The 21645-nt window shown below is 36.2% G+C and overlaps 1 pseudogene; it reads left to right on the forward strand.

The window, feature by feature from the left end:
* Nucleotides 1–321: 321 nt before the first annotated feature.
* LOC132185309 (LEAF RUST 10 DISEASE-RESISTANCE LOCUS RECEPTOR-LIKE PROTEIN KINASE-like 2.1 pseudogene) lies at nucleotides 322–20946 on the forward strand (annotated as a pseudogene).
* The last annotated feature ends 699 nt before the right edge of the window (nucleotides 20947–21645 follow it).

The raw sequence follows: 21645 nt of genomic DNA on the forward strand, positions 1-21645 counted from the left end.
AATCAGCTTTTTCACATTTATCTTTTAAAAAAAAAAAATTAAATCACATAAATCATTTTTTATTAACATTAAAATAAAAAATTCAAAAGGGGAAAATTCCTTGATTTGGACTCTAGTGCGTTTTTCGTAACCTCACCTTCGGCCATTTTATTGCGAACTTTCTAGTGGGGGACTTACGGTCCAAGTCAGTGTCACCTTTCTCAGTCAAAGTTAAAACTAATGGTCAGCATGTAAATTGGTAATGTGACAAAACCCGTCGCCCATCTCTCACACCATTCAACATATATTACATTTCCTCCAATTCCAAACCCATCTCTGATCACTTGATCTTCTAAACAATGGATTTCCATCTCTCTCTTTCTACCATCATCATCATCCTATTCCTCTCCTTCTTCTTAACAATACTATCGCCGTCTTACTGCGACGAAGATGATCCTTTTGTGGTGTGCAACAGTACATATGCCTGTGGAAGCGTCAACATTTCGTTCCCTTTCTGGGGCGGCGGCCGACCTGAATATTGCGGTCATCCAGGGCATGGGCTCAGTTGCCACGAAACTGATGATGAGTACCCGGTTATGAGATTTGAAGGTCTAGACTTCCGCGTGCTAAACATCAACTCATCTTATCCAAGCTTTACCATTTCAAGGTTGGACCTCTTGGATGGTCCTTGTTCTCCACCTCCAGAGTTGAGAAATACAACCTTGAATTACACTTTGTTTCATTACGCTTCAACCGATCAAAACTTAACTTTACTCTACGGCTGCCCTCATGTTCAAGACAACAACATACCTGCACTACGAAATAAATTTAATTGCAGCCAAGGAGCTCCTGATGGGAAATTTAATGCTTATTACCTGGAAAACGAATCGCCATTGGGCGTCCAATTACATGCACGACTTAGAAGGGATTGCGACAACAATATCCAGGTTCCGATTCTCCGGAATACTAGTGCTATTGCTCTTCTTGACGACCCTCAGGGTGGAGGCCCGGCAGTTGAGAAAGCAATGGTTCAAGGTTTTGAGGTGGAATACAGCAATGGATTGGGGATTCTCTGTAGGGGGTGTGAGGATTCAGGTGGGGTATGCGGTGGTTCTAACTCCACGGGGGCGTTTGTCTGCTATTGCCGTGACCAATGGCAATCTAATGATACATGTCTGATTCAAATGAAAGGTATGCTATGATCTCTTCTCTTCTCACTTTTCACTCTCTTGGATTAGGCTTTTTTCCGTTTAACTAATATGGGTTGAATTAATGAGGTTCTAGGCTTCTAGCCTTGAACCAGTAAAAAAGATAATTAATTTACTACCATTCTACCAAGTTAATCATCCCCTATTCAACAAACATGCATTAATTCATCCTACACAGGATAGATAAAAGATAATGGGAGAAATAACAATAGAGCTGAATATAAGAGATGGTTTATAAACCGGACTCACAATGACTTTAGGAGTGTATTTGGCAAATAACACTCACTACAAGAAAGATACTCATCAGGGGCGACTTATTAGGGGCGACTCAAAAGTCGCCCCTAATACTCAACTATTAGGGGCGACTTTCAAAGTCGCCCCTAATAGTTCCGTATTAGCGTCCACCTCGAAGTAGACGCTAATAATGGGTCGAAAAGTTGACTATTAGCGTCCACTTTACAGTGGACGCTAATAAGTCGACCCTAATATACGCGCGGGAATTATCCTAGGGGCGGGAAAAATTTAAGCGGCGAAAAAAAAACTTTTAGGGTCGACAATAGTCGACCCTAATACTTAACCAATAGCGTCCACTTAAGTGGACGCTGAAAGATGGAAAAAAAATAAAAAAAGAAAAAAAAAATCACATAAAAGCTCAATAGGGTCGACTTTGAGAGTCGACCCTAATAGTTAGGCATTAGGGTCGACAAAAGTCGACCCTAAAGAGTGCGTAGAAGAATTAAAAAAAAATTAAAAAAATAAATTCGATGACCAATAGCGTCCACTAAGAATGGACGCTATTGACCTATTATTAGGGTCGACTTTGAGAGTCGACCCTAATAGTTAGGCATTAGGGTCGACTTTTGTCGACCCTAAAGAGTGCCTAGAAGAATTAAAAAAAAATTAAAAAAATAAATTTGATGACCAATAGCGTCCACTAAGAGTGGACGCTATTGACCTATTATTAGGGTCGACTTTGAGAGTCGACCCTAATAGTTAGGCATTAGGGTCGACTTTTGTCGACCCTAAAGAGTGCCTAGAAGAATTAAAAAAAATTAAAAAAATAAATTTGATGACCAATAGCGTCCACTAAGAGTGGACGCTATTGACCTATTATTAGGGTCGACTTTGAGAGTCGACCCTAATAGTTAGGCATTAGGGTCGACTTTTGTCGACCCTAAAGAGTGCCTAGAAGAATTAAAAAAAAATTAAAAAAATAAATTTGATGACCAATAGCGTCCACTAAGAGTGGACGCTATTGACCTATTATTAGGGTCGACTTTGAGAGTCGACCCTAATAGTTAGGCATTAGGGTCGACTTTTGTCGACCCTAAAGAGTGCCTAGAAGAATTAAAAAAAAATTAAAAAAATAAATTTGATGACCAATAGCGTCCACTAAGAGTGGACGCTATTGACCTATTATTAGGGTCGACTCTCAAAGTCGACCCTACCCTAAAGAGTGCCTAGAAGAATTAAAAAAAAATTAAAAAAATAAATTTGATGACCAATAGCGTCCACTAAGAGTGGACGCTATTGACCTATTATTAGGGTCGACTTTGAGAGTCGACCCTAATAGTTAGGCATTAGGGTCGACTTTTGTCGACCCTAAAGAGTGCCTAGAAGAATTAAAAAAAAATTAAAAAAATAAATTTGATGACCAATAGCGTCCACTAAGAGTGGACGCTATTGACCTATTATTAGGGTCGACTTTGAGAGTCGACCCTAATAGTTAGGCATTAGGGTCGACAAAAGTCGACCCTAAAGAGTGCGTAGAAGAATTAAAAAAATAAATTTGATGACCAATAGCGTCCACTAAGAATGGACGCTATTGACCTATTATTAGGGTCGACTTTGAGAGTCGACCCTAATAGTTAGGCATTAGGGTCGACTTTTGTCGACCCTAAAGAGTGCCTAGAAGAATTAAAAAAAAATTAAAAAAATAAATTTGATGACCAATAGCGTCCACTAAGAGTGGACGCTATTGACCTATTATTAGGGTCGACTTTGAGAGTCGACCCTAATAGTTAGGCATTAGGGTCGACTTTTGTCGACCCTAAAGAGTGCCTAGAAGAATTAAAAAAAAATTAAGCTTTTTGAAACGTAATGTATAACATAGATGGATTTATAACATACATTGAAACTAAGTCTCTAGATACTTAATTATTGTATTAAGTCTCAAGATACTTAATTATTGTATTAGTATATATTTGTATATTTATATCATATTATATATGTATAATTTGTTATTATATAATCAGTTGATTTAATAATCAGTTGATCATGTCATATAATCATATAAATTATAGTGATAATACATTATACTTAAATATTATGAAACTTAATTCATGAAGAATAGGACAAAGTTTTCTAAAAAAAAAAAAACATTATTAGATCAAGTTCATATGTATTATCATTCTAATTACACTAGAGCATACTTAATTAACTAATTAACTATGATCTAATGTAATTAGAATGATAATACACATCATCATGTCATTGTTTTTTGAAAATAGTTAACTTACTTAGTAATACTAAGTTAGTATATATTAACGGACAAGTATGTATAATATATATATATATATATATATATATATATATATATATATATATATATATTAAGTAACATATAATTTGTTTTTGTCAAAATAACCTATAGTAAATTATACTAGGTTAGTAATTTAATATATTAACTTAGTTAATATGTTAGTTTATTAAGTAACTAGTTATTAAGTCTCTGGGTACTTAATTGTTGTATTTGTATAAGTTTGTAAATACTTCTGACTTACGTCATATTATATATGTATATTTTGTTATTATATAATCACATGATTTAATCATCAATTGATCATTTTATATAATCATATAAATTATAATGGTAGACCATATGACGAAACATCTAACTTATAATGATATCTACAGCATAATACTCTAAACATAACAACAACATATATCTCTAAACAAACACATTGTTGATTCTAATATTAATCACTTAATTTGTGATATATATGATCATATGATATAATAATTCACATAATCTTTTTTTTATTTTTTTTAATTACAATTCACATCATCTTTAGATCATGTGATCTACCACTTAACTTAATAGTAATACTAAGTTAGTATATAGTAACTAACAAGTATGTATATAATATATATTCATATATATAATTAATTGATCAAATGATCGATCGAACATCCGATGGATCCTACTGAATTAATTCGATTGATCGTAATAGGATCAAATGATCGATCAAACATCCGATCGATCCTACTGAATTAATTTGATTGATCGTGATAGGATCAAGTGATCGATCAAACATTCGATCGATCCAAATGAATTAGTTCGATTGAGATCGATCTTAATGAATTAGTTCGATTGATCGTAATAGGATCAAATGATCGATCAAACATCCGATCGATCTTAATGAATTAGTTCGATTGATCGTGATAGAATCAAATGATCAATCAAATGTTGGATCGAAAATCCGATCGATCAAACATCCAATCGATCCTAGTGAGTTAGTTCGATTGATCGTGATAAGATCAAACATCTGATCGAAAATCCAATCGATCCTAGTGAATTAGTTCGATTGATCGTAATAGAATCAATTGATCGATCAAACATCCGATAGATTCTAGTGAATTAATTATATTGATTACGATAAGATCAATTGATTGATCAAACTGGATACAATTGAAGGTTAACCGAACATTCAATTGAACTATAAGCTTTTTATATTATCTTAGTGCATTAGTTATATTAATCTTATATTATCTTTGGATTTTGTATTGATCTTATAATTAATTATAAGATAAATATCAACTTAATGATCTTTGTCATAAAAATTTATTAAACGGAAATTATTAGTTAATATTATAATAATAAAAAAAAAACATATTACAAGAGAAAATAAAGAAAAACAAAAATTAAAAAAATTGTAAGTATAATTAAAAAAAAAAAAAAAATTGTAACTATATATATATATAAAGGTGCTTAATTATTCTAAAAATATTGTAAGTATAATTAAAAAAAAAAAAATCCTAAATAGCGGCGACCAATTTTGTTGCCGCTGATTATGCTCAATTTTAATTTGCGCCAACAAGTGGCGCGCGCGGTGTCTGAAATTTTCGAACCAAAAATTTCAGACACTGTGTTTTTTCCCCCAAACCTCAAAAACACCAAAATCCCTCAAATTTCTGAAATTTCTGCCTCTCTCTCCCTCTCACTTACCTCCCTCATCACTCTCACTCTCTCTCTCTCTCTCTCTCTCTCTCTCTCTCCGGCGCTCGTCTCTCTCTCCGGCGCACTAAGCTGTCTCCGACAGCTCTCTCTCCGGCGCACCTTTGAATTGATGTATGTGATTAATGTCTTGCAGTGTGATTTTTGATTGCAGGCGATGGTTCCTTTTCAAGCGTTGCAGGCATTTGGAGTCTCTGTTGATGCCGTGTGCCCCGGTAAGAAGGCTGGCGATATCTGCCGCACTGCCGTTCATCAGTCTTCTGGTCATCAAGTCTCTCTCTCACTCTCTGTTATTTTTATTTTTCTCTGTTTTTGTATTTAAGTTTTTGGGTTCTTGTTCTATGAGATTTTTCATCTTCAAATTTCTGTCTTTTCTTGTCCTCTGCCATGTTCTCTTTGTTCTTGTATAAACCCCATTTGTAGAAATTTGTTTTTGGATGAATGAGCATCATTTTACTAAAACAAACTTACCACCTGTGAGACACAACTACCTACTGCTACTGCGCACAGATTTACTACTGCTACAAACTTAGACCACCTTCTACAGACAAACAACAAACTACAAAGACATTAGAGACTCCTTCAAATCAAACTGATTAACAGCTTTATTTACATAGAATTCTATCTTGAAGCCCCGATCTGCAACACAGATTCCTATTTATTTCAGATTTCTTGAATTTCCCTGCACGCATTACTCGAGTCCTGATTTCCCAATCAGTCCCTTTGAGAATTTGCTCCTCTGTTTTCAGCACAATGCCCATTTCTTGAAATTCCCATTTGGAAATTGTACTGTGAGCTAATTTCAGCTGCCGCTAGCAAGAGAATGCATCTAATAAAAACTATGTACACTAAACATACATGAGGCTATGGTTTTTTGAGTGATTGTGTTGAATTTTTTTAGCTTTTTGGCTAAAGCTTGCTTTGGTGGTGTGACAGTGGAGAAGATGCATTTTTAATTTTTTTTATTTGGGATGGTGCGCTGGCTTTAGAATAAGTTGGGTCTTATGTGTTTTGGTCATCGATCTATTGTGGATACGGTTAGTTGTCTAGTTATTAAAGTTTTAGTGGTATAATGGTGGTGTCTTACATAATTTTGATGTTGTGATATTGTGGATTTGGTGTTGCAGAAAAATATGTTGAGCGAAATGGCCATTACGAATCCTGGTTTAATTGCTTTATTTGATGTGGATGGGACCCTTACTGCTCCAAGAAAGGTACCAATTTTCTTCTCTGATTCATTTTGCTTGCTAATTTTGTTCCATTGTATTGTTTATATTATTATGGTCACAGCAGCATAGGATATAGGTAAGCAAGTTGTTATTTCTTAGATTTATTGCATGGAAGTAACATTTCCATGTATCCGCTTGAAATTGTCTTTGATGCAACTTTTTCCACTCAAATGCTAGGTGGTTACTCCAATGCTGTTAGAATTCATGCGGGAACTTCGAAAGGTAATTGCTTAGCTATAAGAGCTAGGAACCCAAAATCTGTTTGATTATTCCATTTGTTTCAACATGATCTAAAAATATACTTTGGTTATTAACTTTCAAATGTATTTTTCATGTGAATATTCGTCATGAACCTTGACAATCAAGCATTATGTTTTCTATGGATTATAAATGAGTTTCAAGTCTAACCTTTATAAGCATTATCTGATTGGTTTTCAATAGTTCTCAAAATCAGGGCCAAATGCAGTTGTCTACTTCACAATTTTTCATATGTACATGACTATACTATTAAGTGTCTCTTTTCTCTTTGCAGTTATTGATGACTACGATTATGTATTTTCTGAGAATGGTCTTGTGGCTCATAAAGCATCTTATTAGTTGTTCTTCTGCGAGCCTATAGTAATAATGGATAGTGAGAATGGCTATGGGTGTAGGTTATAGAGTTGTATGGTAGACCAAAACTCTGTACAAAACATTTTCTAGCATACTATATTTATCAATTCCTTGTCCTGATGGATTGAAAATGTGCAGGAATTTATCAGTTTTACACTCCATTATATTGCTGACTTGGACATCCCTATAAAAAGGTTAGTGTTATGAAAGCCTAAATATGTTTGTGTATGTATTTTAAGCTTGGTAAGATTTCCTTTTTATAAATGTTTTTAGGGGAACATTTATAGAGTTTCGAAATTTCCAGCCTTAAATTCATGAGTAAATCCTGCACTTGGCTGCACTAGCTATCAATATTCTGTCAAAATTCCAGCAAACTGAATGCCAAGGAAATGCTAATATTCTCCTCTCAATCTTCATATTTTTCCACAGCCAAAATCCATATTTATTAATTTTTGCCTAGACCAAGGAAATGCTAAGCAACTGAAAGTTAGTTCATTCGGCTACAATTTCTTTTACACATACAGGGAAGCTGTGGGAGAATTGCCTAACCCAAAACACTTAGCTTAGGTTATTGGAATAAAAACGTATTACCTAAACAGAATGAGATAACCATAATCTATGATTAACTCTCCATGTTCTTTATATTGTCTTTTCTCAAGTAAGCTACCGAATTGAACAAGGATGAAAGTTGGAAAAGATATCCTTACCGCCAAACATGCACATCATTTTTCAGTTTAATGGATCTCTTAAACCAGCATATAATGATTATAAAATAGAGCCCAAAATGGATTCTAAGGCAGCCAAGATAAATCTAAGTTCCACGAATATATGAATTTGTTTCCTGGTTTTGCGATCGATCGTACTTGGAATGTGATCGATCGCAAAATATAAAAAACCTACCTGAAAACCTACTGGTACTGCGATCGATCGCACTGGAGTGCGATCGATCTCAAAATGTAGAAAACCTACTGACGTTGCGATCGATCGCACTTCAAGTGCGATCGATCGCAACGTCAGTAGGTTTTCTACATTTTGAGATCGAAAACTTACTGATGTTGCGATCGATCGCACTTGGAGTGCGATCGATCGCAGATTTTTTTTTTTTTTTGATTTTTTAGGACCATTAGGGTCGACTTTGTGGACCCTAATGGTTAACTATCAGCGTCCACTTTAATTTGGACGCTGATAGTCAATTTTTTTTAAAAAAATTTTGGACCATTAGCGTCCACAAAAGTGGACGCTAATGGTTGACAAAAGTCGACCCTAATGGTTAACTATCAGCGTCCACTTTGGTTTGGACGCTGATAGTTATTATTATTATTTTTTTTAAAGGACCATTAGGGTCGATAAAGTGGACCCTAATGGTTAACTAAAAGTGGACGCTAATGCTTGACTATTAGGGTCGACTTTTGCTTCCGTTTACATCATCTTTAGGGTCAAAACATTGCGACTTTTAGGGGCGATAAAGTGGACGCTAAAAGTGATCATTAGGGTCGACTTTTAAGTGGACCCTGATAATTAGACATTTGATCATTAGGGTCGGACTATTAGCGTCGACACCTTTAGGGTCGAAAAGTCGACGCTGTTGGCAACAGCGTCCACTTTAGGACCTTTAGGGGCGACTTTGAGTCGCCCCTAAAGACCTAATTTCTTGTAGTGACTCCACTAGTCATGTTTGGAAAAATGAGTATAATAGTTAGTATAGAAAAATAAAAAAGTTGTATTGAAAAATAAATTTTTTTTGAGTTGTTGTGTTTTTTTATTTAAATAGTAATAAAAAGTAAATGATGTAATATAATAAATAAATGAAATGATATAAAAATGAGAATATTTTTATGTTAATTTTTTTTTAAAAATAAAATAAATAGTATTTACGAATATTCGCCTTGTTTGTTAAACAAGGCCCATATCAGACAAAAAGCAAAAGATGAATTGTGTGAATAGGGTCATTTCTCCCCTTAATTATCAAATTTCTTTAATATTGCGTAAAAAGGTTGCAAGTTAAATTGACCAGTCAAACTTGGTTGCAAACTGATCTATATACACTAGTCAGACGACTCTGGTAAACGCCAACCCAAAGTTCAATTTAGAAGAATGCTCTCATTATCTATTTATCTTAGATATGTTGCTTAATTAACCACATCAACACCATAGCTTGTCAACAGTCAAAACCGAGGAAATCACTGCGAATTTTCCCGCCCCTATATATTGATTGGGAGTTTGTGGAAGCCAACCCAAATTACGGACGGATGTTCGTTTTCTAGTTCGAGTGTAAAATCACAATTAAAACACGCACACTTAGTATGACGGGTCATAGATCAAACTACAAATAAGCTAATAAGAACTTTATGGCAACCCACTTCTCTCCCTTCAACACTATTAATACTTTATATTCTCAGAAAAACCAAAATCAAAATATTCTTACATTTTCATGTTTTATATCACATAATTTACTTTTTTCCTATTATTCAAATTAAAAAATTACAACAAAATAAATTTTTTTTTTTCATTTTTTTATACTAAACATTCTATTTTTTTATTTTTTTTCAACATCAATTTAAGTCACCTGAGCTAAGAATTTTTTTTACAATATATATATCTATATCTATATATATATATATATATATATATATATATATAAACAAAGCAGGAGAGGGGGAAAGCCGAAAAGGGGTTTACAAGGTATATTTTGATTGTAAACTTATTTGGCCCTACCCATTAGAAAAACTTTTGAATTAAAGAGATGAGTCGGGACTTACGCCGCAAAGTGCAAACTAATCTGCAACCCCAGATTCTTTGAGCATTTGAAAAATGAAGGAGATAGACGAACATGTTTGCCTGAAACTAGATGCAAGCTCACATTTTCTGATCTTCTCACCAAAAGCAAAGTCAAACTAGTTTCTTGATCTTTTCACCTCTTTTTATGAACTTAAGTTTCTGCAAGAGCTGGAGTTGAACCCAACTTTCTTGATGTCGAACCAGATGAATCAGTGAAAATTACAAGGAAACCCACCCCAAACACTCAAGATTCACGTCCAGCTTTCACATCAATCACCATATGTCTGAAAACCACCCCAACACGCAAATTCGTGTCCAGCGACACTCAAATTTGTTCTTAATTTTTTAAGCAACATGAATATGCCACGTCTCATTTTAAACATCTTGTACCCATAGCATTGCTTTTAATTTTGCCTTTAGTATTTTACTTGATTATGAACATAATAAACTTTATTTCAAATATTGCTATGTTTGTATTATATTTTCAGTTTAAAAATTGATTTTATAAATCAATTTCATATATATTTTTTTTGCCCCTCCCCATTAAAATCTTTGGCTTCGTCCCTGACGTCAGCTACAATAACAAAGGCTTTGGTGGAGAAGGGTTTGTCAAACACTCCCTAAATACTTGTTCCATAAAATTATGTTAAATTATCTTATGAAACAAATTCTATATGTTGGTGCGTTTTCTGTCCAAGGATCCGTTGTTTCGATGATTTTTCTTCATGGTTCCACTACATGAGGACTTTATGTACGTCATTGATGATCCTGCAAAATAAAGGCAAGGTCAAAGGGTCTTCGGTTGGGGCCGAAGACTTTCCGATGCCTAAGTTAACATTTTTTTTTTTTTTTAATATAATGAAAAAAAAAAAAACAATAGGAAATAGGTTCGAATGAACCAATATGTGTTAGAAATATAAGTTTCTTGGAGGAGGACAAAAATATGAAGAAACTTGAGAGAGAGAGAGAGAGAGAGAGACGTGAGTCTCTGTGCATTTGAGAGAGGGAGAGAGGTGAGTCTCTGTGGATTAATCTTTTTCAAGGGAGAGAGTTGGGAGGGAGAAGTAGAAGAGGATTCTCTCTTCTTTCTCCCCCTTTTCTGGGAAAATTATCATTTTCATTTCAAACCCCTCCATTTTCTCCCGTTAGTGCATTTAGAAAGGTAGTGTTGTCTAAAAATTTTAACCTCAAAAAAATTTGGACAATTTGAAAGAGGAAAAGCCCCCCTTTTATCCTCTAGTGACTAGTGCAAAATGAAGTGCCTAGGTGCCATTAGGTGAGTGGTGAGGGCATTTTCTAAATATGTGTAGAAGTGTGAGGCCCACTAGGAGATATTTTTTCCCACACTATATATCTTATAAGGAAAAATCTACTTTACCCCCTCAAGTTTTAGGTATTTTTTCAATTTGAACCTCAAAGTTTAAAAATTGACAATGTACTCTCCTAATGTTTCAAAAATTTTCCATTTAAACCTTCCGTTACTAATTTCCGTTAAATTGGTTGGAAATTTTTTTTTTTTTTTTTTTAAAAAAAAGCTTGAGGGTAATTATGTAATTTCATAGATTTCCATCCAATTTGACATAAATTAGATTCGGAATGTTTAAATTAAAAATTTTTGAAACATTAGGGGGGTACATTGCCAATTCTTAAACTTTGGGGTTCAAATTGAAAAACTCCTAAAACTTTAGGGGGGTAAAGTGAATTTTTTCCAATCTTATAATTTCATTCCCTCTCAAGTAGCATTGTCTTTGTCTTTTGAATGACAAGAGAATGCTACTACTTGAGAATGTTGCACAATGCTAGCACTAGTTTTAGTTGATTTACATTCAGCTCCCTTTAGGTTATTTGGAGTAGGATTAACTTTCGTCTGTCAGATATATGTGGAGTTACCTTCACAGATCTTTGTTAAACACTATTGAGATTTCGAACTATTAAGGACATTCATACTTTGGACAGTATTTTAGTGAGCAAATAATATAGTATGTTGAAATAGCACTCAACCCAAAAGCTTTACCGTATGAGTTTGGACTCAACTATGCTATATTAACTACTTACACTTCTTATGTCTTTCCAATGTTATACTCACACATGTATGCTCAACAATCTCCTCCTCATGTTTGGTTGTAAGCTATGTCGATTTTGTCCATGTCACACACTTTTGTCCTCGTTTCATCAGCTCTGATACCACTTATTAAGGAGATTGATATTTGAAGAGTCTTTTTTTAGAAACCCATGTTATAGCATGTTGAAACAGCACTTAACGCAAAAGTTTAGGCCTATGTGTTTGGACGCAATCATGCTATATTAATCACTCACACATTTTACGTACATATATTTAGCTATATATGTTTGTCTTTTAGTTAAATGTTATACAATGCGAGCACTAGTTTTAGTTGATTTAAATTCAGTTCCCTTTAGGTTATTTGAAATAGAATTAACTTTCTTATTATGAATCTTTTTGAGATATATGTGGAGTTATCTTCACAGACCTTTGTTAAATACTATTGAGATTTCAAACTATTAAGGAGATTGATATCTTTGAGAGTCTTTTAGTGAAACAATAATATAGTATGTTGAGACATCACTCAATCCAAAAGCTTAAGCCTATGGGTTTTGACTTAACCAGGCTATATTAACCACTCACACTTCTTACATCTTTCCGATGTTACAATCACACATGTATACTCAACGATCTCTCCTCCCCCAGTGGTTGTGAGCTATGTGATTTTTACCCGCGTCACGCACTTTTGTCCTTGCTCCATCAAATCCGATACCACTTGTTAAGAAGATTGATACTTTGGGGAGTCTTTTTATAAGAACCTATATTATAGCATGTTGAGACATCATTCAACCCCAAAAGCTTAGGCTTAAGGGTTTGGATGTAATAATGTTATATTAATTACTACTCACACTTCTTACATATTTCTAATGTGGGATTGTATCATTTCACACTCACACATGTATAATGCAAAGAATGTCAATTTGGTTGTGTTTGTCTTTCATTTAAATGTTTTATTATTTCAACTAAAACTAATATTTCTCTACAACTTTACATGCAGCTAAGCGCCACTGGAATGTAAAGATATTTCTCGCATTAGGTAAGATACTTCTTCAATTGAATTTCTTGTTGATATTAACGTTAAGATGCTTGCTTGAATAGCTTACATGAATTTTTAATGCATCTGAGGTAATTTGTCGTATCTTCAACGCATAAATAGCAGCTCCCTTTTGTAATGGTTAGTAAGGAATATAGCATGCGTTATTTAATTGGAGTATTGTAGGAGTTTATCTCCAGTTGAGAGTCTTACAAGAGTTTATCTCCTTTAATTAGTCGGTGTCGATAGGAGTCATCTCTCCAAGTAGTCCAAGGAGTTTGTCTCTTATCTCCTACTTCTTAGAGAAGCAGTAGTCTATGTTTGATTTCTAGTTAGAGTAGGTTAGTTCCTCTATTTAAAGGGGACGTTTCTTCAATAAAAAGCATGCAGAAATTTATCCCTTAAACTCATTGTTTGAAAGAGGCTGAGGATACCTCTAATATCCTTACGTTAGTTTTCATTAAAACTAGCAACTATAGGCAAGCATAGAAACCGAGATCCCACTTCTTATCATAATTAGGCATTATAGCCGAATTCTTCATCAATGGCGGACCCGAGAATAGATCGGATGGAACATCAGCTTTCTAGCCTCATAGCCATGATCGAAGGCTTGATCAAGAAAATGGATGAATAGTCAAAGAAGACAAATCGAAAGCTAGAAGAAAACGCGACCAAAGTAGACAGTTTATTGTTTAAAGGTAGTAATGGGGCTGGAGAGAGCTCCGCTAGCAAAACTCGGGACAAAAATCATTCGGGTTCCTTTGGTTAGATGGGGCAAAAGGAGATGAGGCTGGACTTCCCAAACTACAGCGGAAAGAATGACCCCACGAGGTGGATTAGTACGGTCAAACAAGTTCTTGAATTCAAGCATACGGAGAACGAGGATAAATTACCCATGGCAACTTACCATCTAGAAGGTGAGGCACAAATGTGGTTAAGCTATTTAGAGATAGTGAAGAAATCCTGAAATGGGAGTCTATGAAGGCTGGCCTCCATACATGTTATGGCCCAACCATATTTGAAAATCAATTTGGGGACCTCACCAAGTTGTAGTAAACATATTCAATGCAGTATCAACGCCAATTTGAGCAACTCCTTAGCCGAGTAGGGAAACTCTCCACCCAACATTAATTGGGTGTTTTGTGAGTGGGCTAAAGGCGAACCTGAGAACGGAGGTGTAGGCGGCGGGACACATAACGGTGACAAATGCAATTGGGTTAGCTTGATTGTACGAAGCACGCAATTGGCGCATAAGGCAAACGAGTTTAGAGGACTGACGTGCAACCCAGAGGAAATCGACGCCACCCCTTCCTTCCTTAAATTTGGTCCATCCCAAAAATCCAGCTATTCGAAGATTATCTTCGTCAGAGATGCAAGACCAAAGAGTCTGTGGGTTATGCTTCAATTGCAACGATAAATTCGTCCCTGGCCATAGATGCAAAAAATGTTTCATGATTGAAGGGGTATACACAGAAGAAGATGCACATGAAGAGGAATACATAGGTATAATAGAGAGAGAAGAAGAAAATCCAGTGATTTCTCTACATGCTCTCACGGGAATGCCAACACTTCAGACGATGCGGGTGAAAGGAACATTGGGCAGGTAAAGGTTGACAGTGTGGATGGACTCCGGAAGCACACACAATTTTCTCAGCTCTCGTATAACGGCACAACTTGGTCTGAAATCCACTCCAACAGGATTGTTGAGAGTGACGGTGGTGAATGAGCAGCTGAACAGCACTGGTCAGTGCACCGGAATGCTCCTCTCGCTTCAAGGTGAGACATTTGTAATAGATTTTTTCATGCTACCTCTAGAAGTCTGTGAAGTGGATTTAGGGACACAGTGGCTACACACCTTGGGGTCGATTTTATGGGATTTTTCCAGCTTACTCATGAGGTTTTCATGGAAGGGAGGGAGATTGAGCTAAGGGGTATGAAGTGTCCATTAAACCGTGTAGTAGCAGACAAAACTATGGGAAATGAGATGAAAAGAAAGGCAGAAAGATGGGTGTATCAAATTGTGCCACGTGAGTGGTGGTTGTCCACTAAAGGGCAATTCAATAGTATTGCATTGGGTGCTAAACAAGGAGGGCCCAGTTCCACTGAATGCCAATTGATGTCTATATTTGATGTAGGGTGGAACTTATCCCCTACAAGCATTACGAGGTGGGTGATTGCTCAAGTTTCGTTCACCAGCAGCTAATATGATGAGAATGCAAATTCTCTCCAATCTAGGGAGGACAATGTAGGGAAAATTCGCACCTGACGAGTTATGCTAAAAAGGCCATATCTAGAGTTTCAAAACTTTGATTGGAGCAAGCTTTGCGAAGTTGGAAAACTTTGATTGGAGCAAGCTTTGTGAAATTGGAAAGCTAACTCAAAGATATACAAAGTAATGTTTCACGAGAGTTTGCTAATTCCGATGTTTACTAGGTCAAAAGAGCCTCCGTTCGCTAGCCATTCGCAAGCCGTCCAAACGGGCCTCTTTCAAAAACTTGCCATAGTAATTTTTGAGAGCTTCGTCGACAACCTTGTCTACATCCGTCTACAACCTCGTTTGTAGTAGTCTGAACGAGATGACTGAAGTGACTTCCCAAGAGCTTCTTCTACAACTTTGCCTGCAGTCGTTCGGACAAGATGAATGAAGTGACTTCCCAAGAGCTTCGTCTGCAACCTCGTCTACAGCCTCATTCGGACGAGATTAGTCATAGAAGTCTAAACCGAATTATTTTCTATTTACTACTAGGGTTAGGAGTTTGAGGGCTATAAATACATGCTTGTAATCCCAAGAACGTAGATTTTTTATTATATTTGAGTTTTTATCAATACGAAGTCTCAGAGTTGAGTTTTTTCATCACTTTTCTTCAAACCCTAGATAGACTCTAGCGTTTTGAGAAGATTTCTTAGATCTTTGATAGACTCAAAATCTAGAAATATTTATCCCTTCTTCTTGCTGTTATTCTTTGCATCTCATGACGTCACGCTACATCAATATTGAACCAATTCTTTGAGATTTTTTAGGAACCGTAGGGTTTGCCACCTAATAAGCTCCATAATCACAAAATTCTGCTCAAACATGGAAATGGGCCAGCTAATGTGAGACCATACTATTACCCCCATTATCAAAAAAGTGAGATTGAAAAGATGGTCACCAGTTTGCTGCAATCTAGCGTAGTTCGACCTAGTACTAGCCCGTACTTGTCATCAGTCTTACTAGTCAAAAAACATGATGGTTCGTGGAGGTTTTGCATGGATTATAGGGCGTTCAACCCAGTAACTGTAAAAGATAAATTTCCCATACCGGTGATTGATGAGCTACTCGACGAATTGAATGTGGCCCACATTTTTTCTAAACTAGACCTCAGGTTGGGTTATCATCAAATAAGAATGGCGGAGGACGGTATTGAGAAAATAGCTTTCTGAACACGTCACGGGCACTATGAGATGCCGATCGGACTAATTAATGCACCATCCACCTTCCAATCTCTCATGAATGAGATTTTTAAGGAATTGCTACGCAGGTATGTTATGGTTTTCTTTGATGATATTTTAATATATAGTAAAACATGGGATGAGCATTTAGTGCATGTGAAAGCTGTTTTGGCAATTTTAAAGGCTCACCAACTGTTTCCAAGGCGTGAAAAATGCCAATTTGGTCAAGACACAATAAGTTATCTGAGCCATGTTTTCTCACAACAAGGAGTTTCTATGGACCCGAATAAAATTGTGGCAATGCTACAATGGCCTAAGCCAACATTAGTTAAACCCTTGAGGGGGGTTTTGGGGCTTACTTGATAACACATGAAATTTATTCAAGGGTATGGGTCAATAGCTGGACCTCATACCAAGCTACTAAAAAAGGGTGCATTTGAATGGTCGGATTAGGTGGAACAGGCTTTTGACCTCAAACAAGCTATGACCACTAGGCCACCGCTAGCATTACCAAATTTCAATAAAACCTTTGTTGTAGAGTGTGATGCTTTAGGTTCAGGAATTAGGGCGATATTCATGCAAGACTCAATATCTATTGCATTCTTTAGGCAGGTTTTGAAAGGAAAAAATTAATCACATTCTACTTATCAAAGGGAGATGTTAGCTCTCATGGCAGCGGTTCAAAAATGGCATCCTTATTTACTAGGTCAGAAGTTTATTGTCAGAACAAATCATAAAAGTCTGAGGTACTTATTGGACCAAACCATAACCACTAAGGCTCAACAAAAATGGTTGGTCAAACTAATGAGTTATGAGTTCACCACTGAATACAAAAAGGGGCTGGAAAACTTAGCAGCTGATAGTCTATCACACCGAGAAGAGTCTGGCCAAGTATTAGCTATCTCTAGCCCTAGCCCCGTTCTTCAATGGGTCGAACCCATCAAAAAAGAAGTAGCTGGCGAAAAGGAGTTGCAAAACTTGGTTAAAAAAATTTGGGAAGGTAAAGCAATTGGGCCTTGGAGTTATAGATCTTGTTTAATCTTCTTCAAATATCGGATTTATTTATGGGCACAATCTCCCTTAACGAATGCTATAATCCATGAGATGCATATCGGTTCACATGAAGGGTTCCATAAAATGTGGCATAGTTTGAAGTCTATTTTCTATCTGCAATGCATATGTGCCCAAATAAAGGCTTATTTGAGGGAGTGTGATGCATGCCAGAGAAACAAGGTTGAATTGACCTTGCATGTCAGATTACTGCAGCCCCTTCCCATTCCAACTACTATTTGGAGTGATATTTCCATGGATTTTGTTGAAGGTTTACTTCATTCCCAAGGAAAGTCATTTATTTTTTGTGGTGGTGGATCAGCTATCTAAATACGCACACTTTGTAGCCCTCAAACATCCAAACTTAGCGGCCACAATGGCTTTTAAATTATTTGAGCATATTTTCAAACTCAACGGGATGCCTACTTTCATCGTCTGTGACAAAGATCCTACATTTCACCAGCAATTTTTGGAAGAAACTCTCTCGCTTGCAAGGAACTCGGTTTAATTTTAGTTTTGCTTATCATCCACAAACGGATGGTCAAACCGAGGTGGTCAATAGAACATTAGAGATGTATTTAAGATGTGTCACATGGGACAAACCCAAGGAGTGGTTCAAGTGGTTGCCATGGGTGGAGTATACTTATAATACAAGTTGTCACTCAAGTACAAGGAAGACACCACTTGAGGTGATATATGGATGACCTCTTCCAACACTTCTCTCCTACATTCTGGGAACAACAAGAGTTGCGTCAGTAAAACAAGACCTTTTGGAACGTGATCAGGTACTACGTCAAGTTAAACTAAAGATCAACCAAGCTCAGAATCGTATGAAGCAAGTCTATGGTAAAGGCCACAAAGAACAGGTATTCTTCCTAGGTGACCTTATGTATGTAAGGCTACATCCCTATCGACAACATTTTGATGGAGAGAAGGGTGAACATGAAGTTGGGTGCTAAGTATTTTGGTCCTTATCAAGTAGTGGAACGGGTAGGTGAGGTGGCTTATCGCCTAGAGTTACCCACCGGATCTAAGGTACATCCAGTATTTCATGTTACATTACTCAAGAAGAAGTTGGGCCAATGAGTAATCCCAAGCACCTCCCTCCCTAAGATTCCATACACGGATCAGGTTCTACAACTACAAGCTATATTGGATTTTAGGGGCAAAGATTGCAACAAAGAAGCTTTGATTCATTTGCTTGTATTTAACCCCGCAGATACTACGTAGGAGCGCGTGTCCATGATGCAACAACAATTTTCAGAACTTGCCCTTGACGACAAGGGCATTTTTAAGGGAGGGAGAATGTAATGGTATTAAGTTAGTAGGGAATATAGCATGCATTATTTAATTGGAGTCTTGTAGGAGTTTATCTCCAGTTGAGATTCTTATAGGAGTTTATCTCCGTTAGTCGGTGTCGATAGGAGTCATCTCCAAGTAGTCCAAGGAGTTTGTCTCTTATCTTCTACTTCTCAGAGAAGTAGTAGTCTATGTTTGATCTCTAGTCTGAGCAGCTTAGTTCCTCTATTTAAAGGGGACGTTTATTCAATGGAAACCATGCATAAATTTATCCCTCAAACTTATTGTTTGAAAGAGGCTGAGGATACCTCTAATATCCTTACGCTACTTTTCATTAAGACTAGCAACCATAGGCAAACATAAGATCCGAGATCCCGCTTCTTATCCTGTCGATAGGCAACTCAAGAGGTCGGTTACAAATTCTCGTAACACCTTTTCACCACTTCCGTGGGGTGTAGCTATTTATCAAATCCTTGAGTATTATTTCATGCAATGATATAAGGTTCTACTATCAGTTTTGGTAATCGCTGCATTGACACCAACTTGGAGTATTATTTAATGCAATAAAAGAATGAATATATTTCTATATTAAAATTAAAACCCTCTTATTTTAATTTTTGACTTAGCTTTTAACTTATATTGAGCCGTCTTATGACATTGTTTTTGTCCCTATGACTTGCAATAGATAATTTTTCATAATTTATGATTTTCCTTAGAGGCTCACTATTTGCGTATCAATCAGAAGTTAACTCTTTTATTGTGCTTGAGGTACTGGATGCTAGGTCATCCGTATAATTTGCTTCTTCAGTTTTAGTTCAAAACACCCTCAATAGCTAGTTTGAATTACTTTGGTTTATGCACCACTTAACTTCATAATTTTCTATTATTTGATTACAGCCCCTTTATCGGTTGGAATTGGAGTTCTGATGGTCGCAATATGCTGCTTCAAGAGAAAGTTCTTATCAAGCAAAATAATTTTTTTTTGGAAGAAGGAAAGCCAAAACCACAAGAGCGTCGAGGCATTTTTAAGGAACAATGGACCTCTTGCCATTAGAAGATACAATTATTCAGATATCAAAAAAATGACCAACTTCTTTAGAAATAAATTAGGCGAAGGGGGCTTTGGTGGTGTCTACAAGGGAAAGTTACAAGATGGTTTTCTTGTGGCAGTGAAGGTTTTGAAAGAATCAAGAGGTAATGGAGAGGAGTTCATTAACGAGGTTGCAAGCATTAGTAGGACATCTCATGTCAACATTGTCACTCTTTTGGGCTTTTGCTTTGAGGGTTCTAAACGAGCTCTTATCTATGAGTTTATGCCTAATGGATCACTCGAGAAGTTCATATACAAAGAAAATCCCTCCAAGGCTAGTTGTCGATTAGAATGGGAGACTACATATAAGATTGCACTTGGCATTGCTCATGGACTAGATTACTTACATAAAGGTTGCAACACACGAATCTTGCATTTTGACATAAAACCTCACAACATTCTTTTGGATGAGAATTTCTGTCCAAAAATTTCTGATTTTGGCCTTGCAAAAATATGCGCTAAAGAAGAGAGTATCATATCCATGTTAGGTGCAAGAGGAACCGTAGGATATGTGGCACCAGAACTTATTTTTAGAAATATTGGGAGGGTATCTCACAAGTCAGATGTTTATAGCTATGGAATGATGGTTTCAGAAATGGTTGGGGGGAGAAAGAATATTGATATCGGGGTTGATCATACTAGTGAATTATATTTTCCACATTGGATTTACAAGCGTCTAGAACTAGATGAAGAACTGGGATTGGAGGGCCTTATGAAGGAAGAGGACAAAGAAACTGCAAAGAAGCTGATAATAGTGAGTTTGTGGTGTATACAGACTGAACCTTTAAACCGACCACCAATGAACAGAGTTGTGGATATGTTGAAAGGAAGCCTCGATTCCTTACATATCCCACCCAAGCCGTTCTTGTCTTCCCCGCCAAGGTCACCCACACATCAATCAACTACAATGGAGTCATCGATCATGGATCATTCTTAAATGTACTAAAATGCATCTTTTCTTGAAAGAGAAATCTTAGTGCTAGATAATAACTGAGAATCTTCATGAATTATCTCAATTATTAGCTTGTTAATACACCTTACTATTAAAGACAACTAAATTTGATTGCCTAAACTATATATGTCATAGCATTCCTCTTGAATTTATAGTGAATATTGAAGCTTAGCTTAACTACAAGAACTCATTACAAAGTGGCAAAAAATTACAAGCAAAGTGTAAGGTTTGTATTACAAGTTCCTTGGGACAGCGCCAACCCTGCTGAGAAGGGGTAATATCTCAGAAAAACTATATATGATAGTTATGAGATAATAAAACTCTTAAGCAATTGCCGCTGGAAGTGCACCCCTTTCCTTCAACAAAACGATATTTTTATGGTGTATAAGCAGAGACAACACCTCTTTCAAACCTCTATCGAATTGCACGTTTATTTCTACTCAATAAAAACTAGCTCATGTTGTATCCAACTGTGGAGTTTACTTACTAAGTCTTTAGACTTATGCGGTTATTATATCTTGTTGGAAACCTCTTCTTGGAAGAGAGGAGTGGTGAGGTTGCCACTACGGAATTGTTTAAGATAGAGATCTTCATATTGTTACCATGTTTGATCAGCTTATTATTTCTATTAGTTGCTCTGTGTCTAAATTTCGAAGATAATATATGCTTCCTTTATGGTTATTA

Source organism: Corylus avellana, chromosome 7 (assembly GCF_965113065.1).
Source record: "Corylus avellana chromosome 7, dhCorAvel1.hap1.2, whole genome shotgun sequence".
NCBI lineage: Eukaryota > Viridiplantae > Streptophyta > Magnoliopsida > Fagales > Betulaceae > Corylus > Corylus avellana.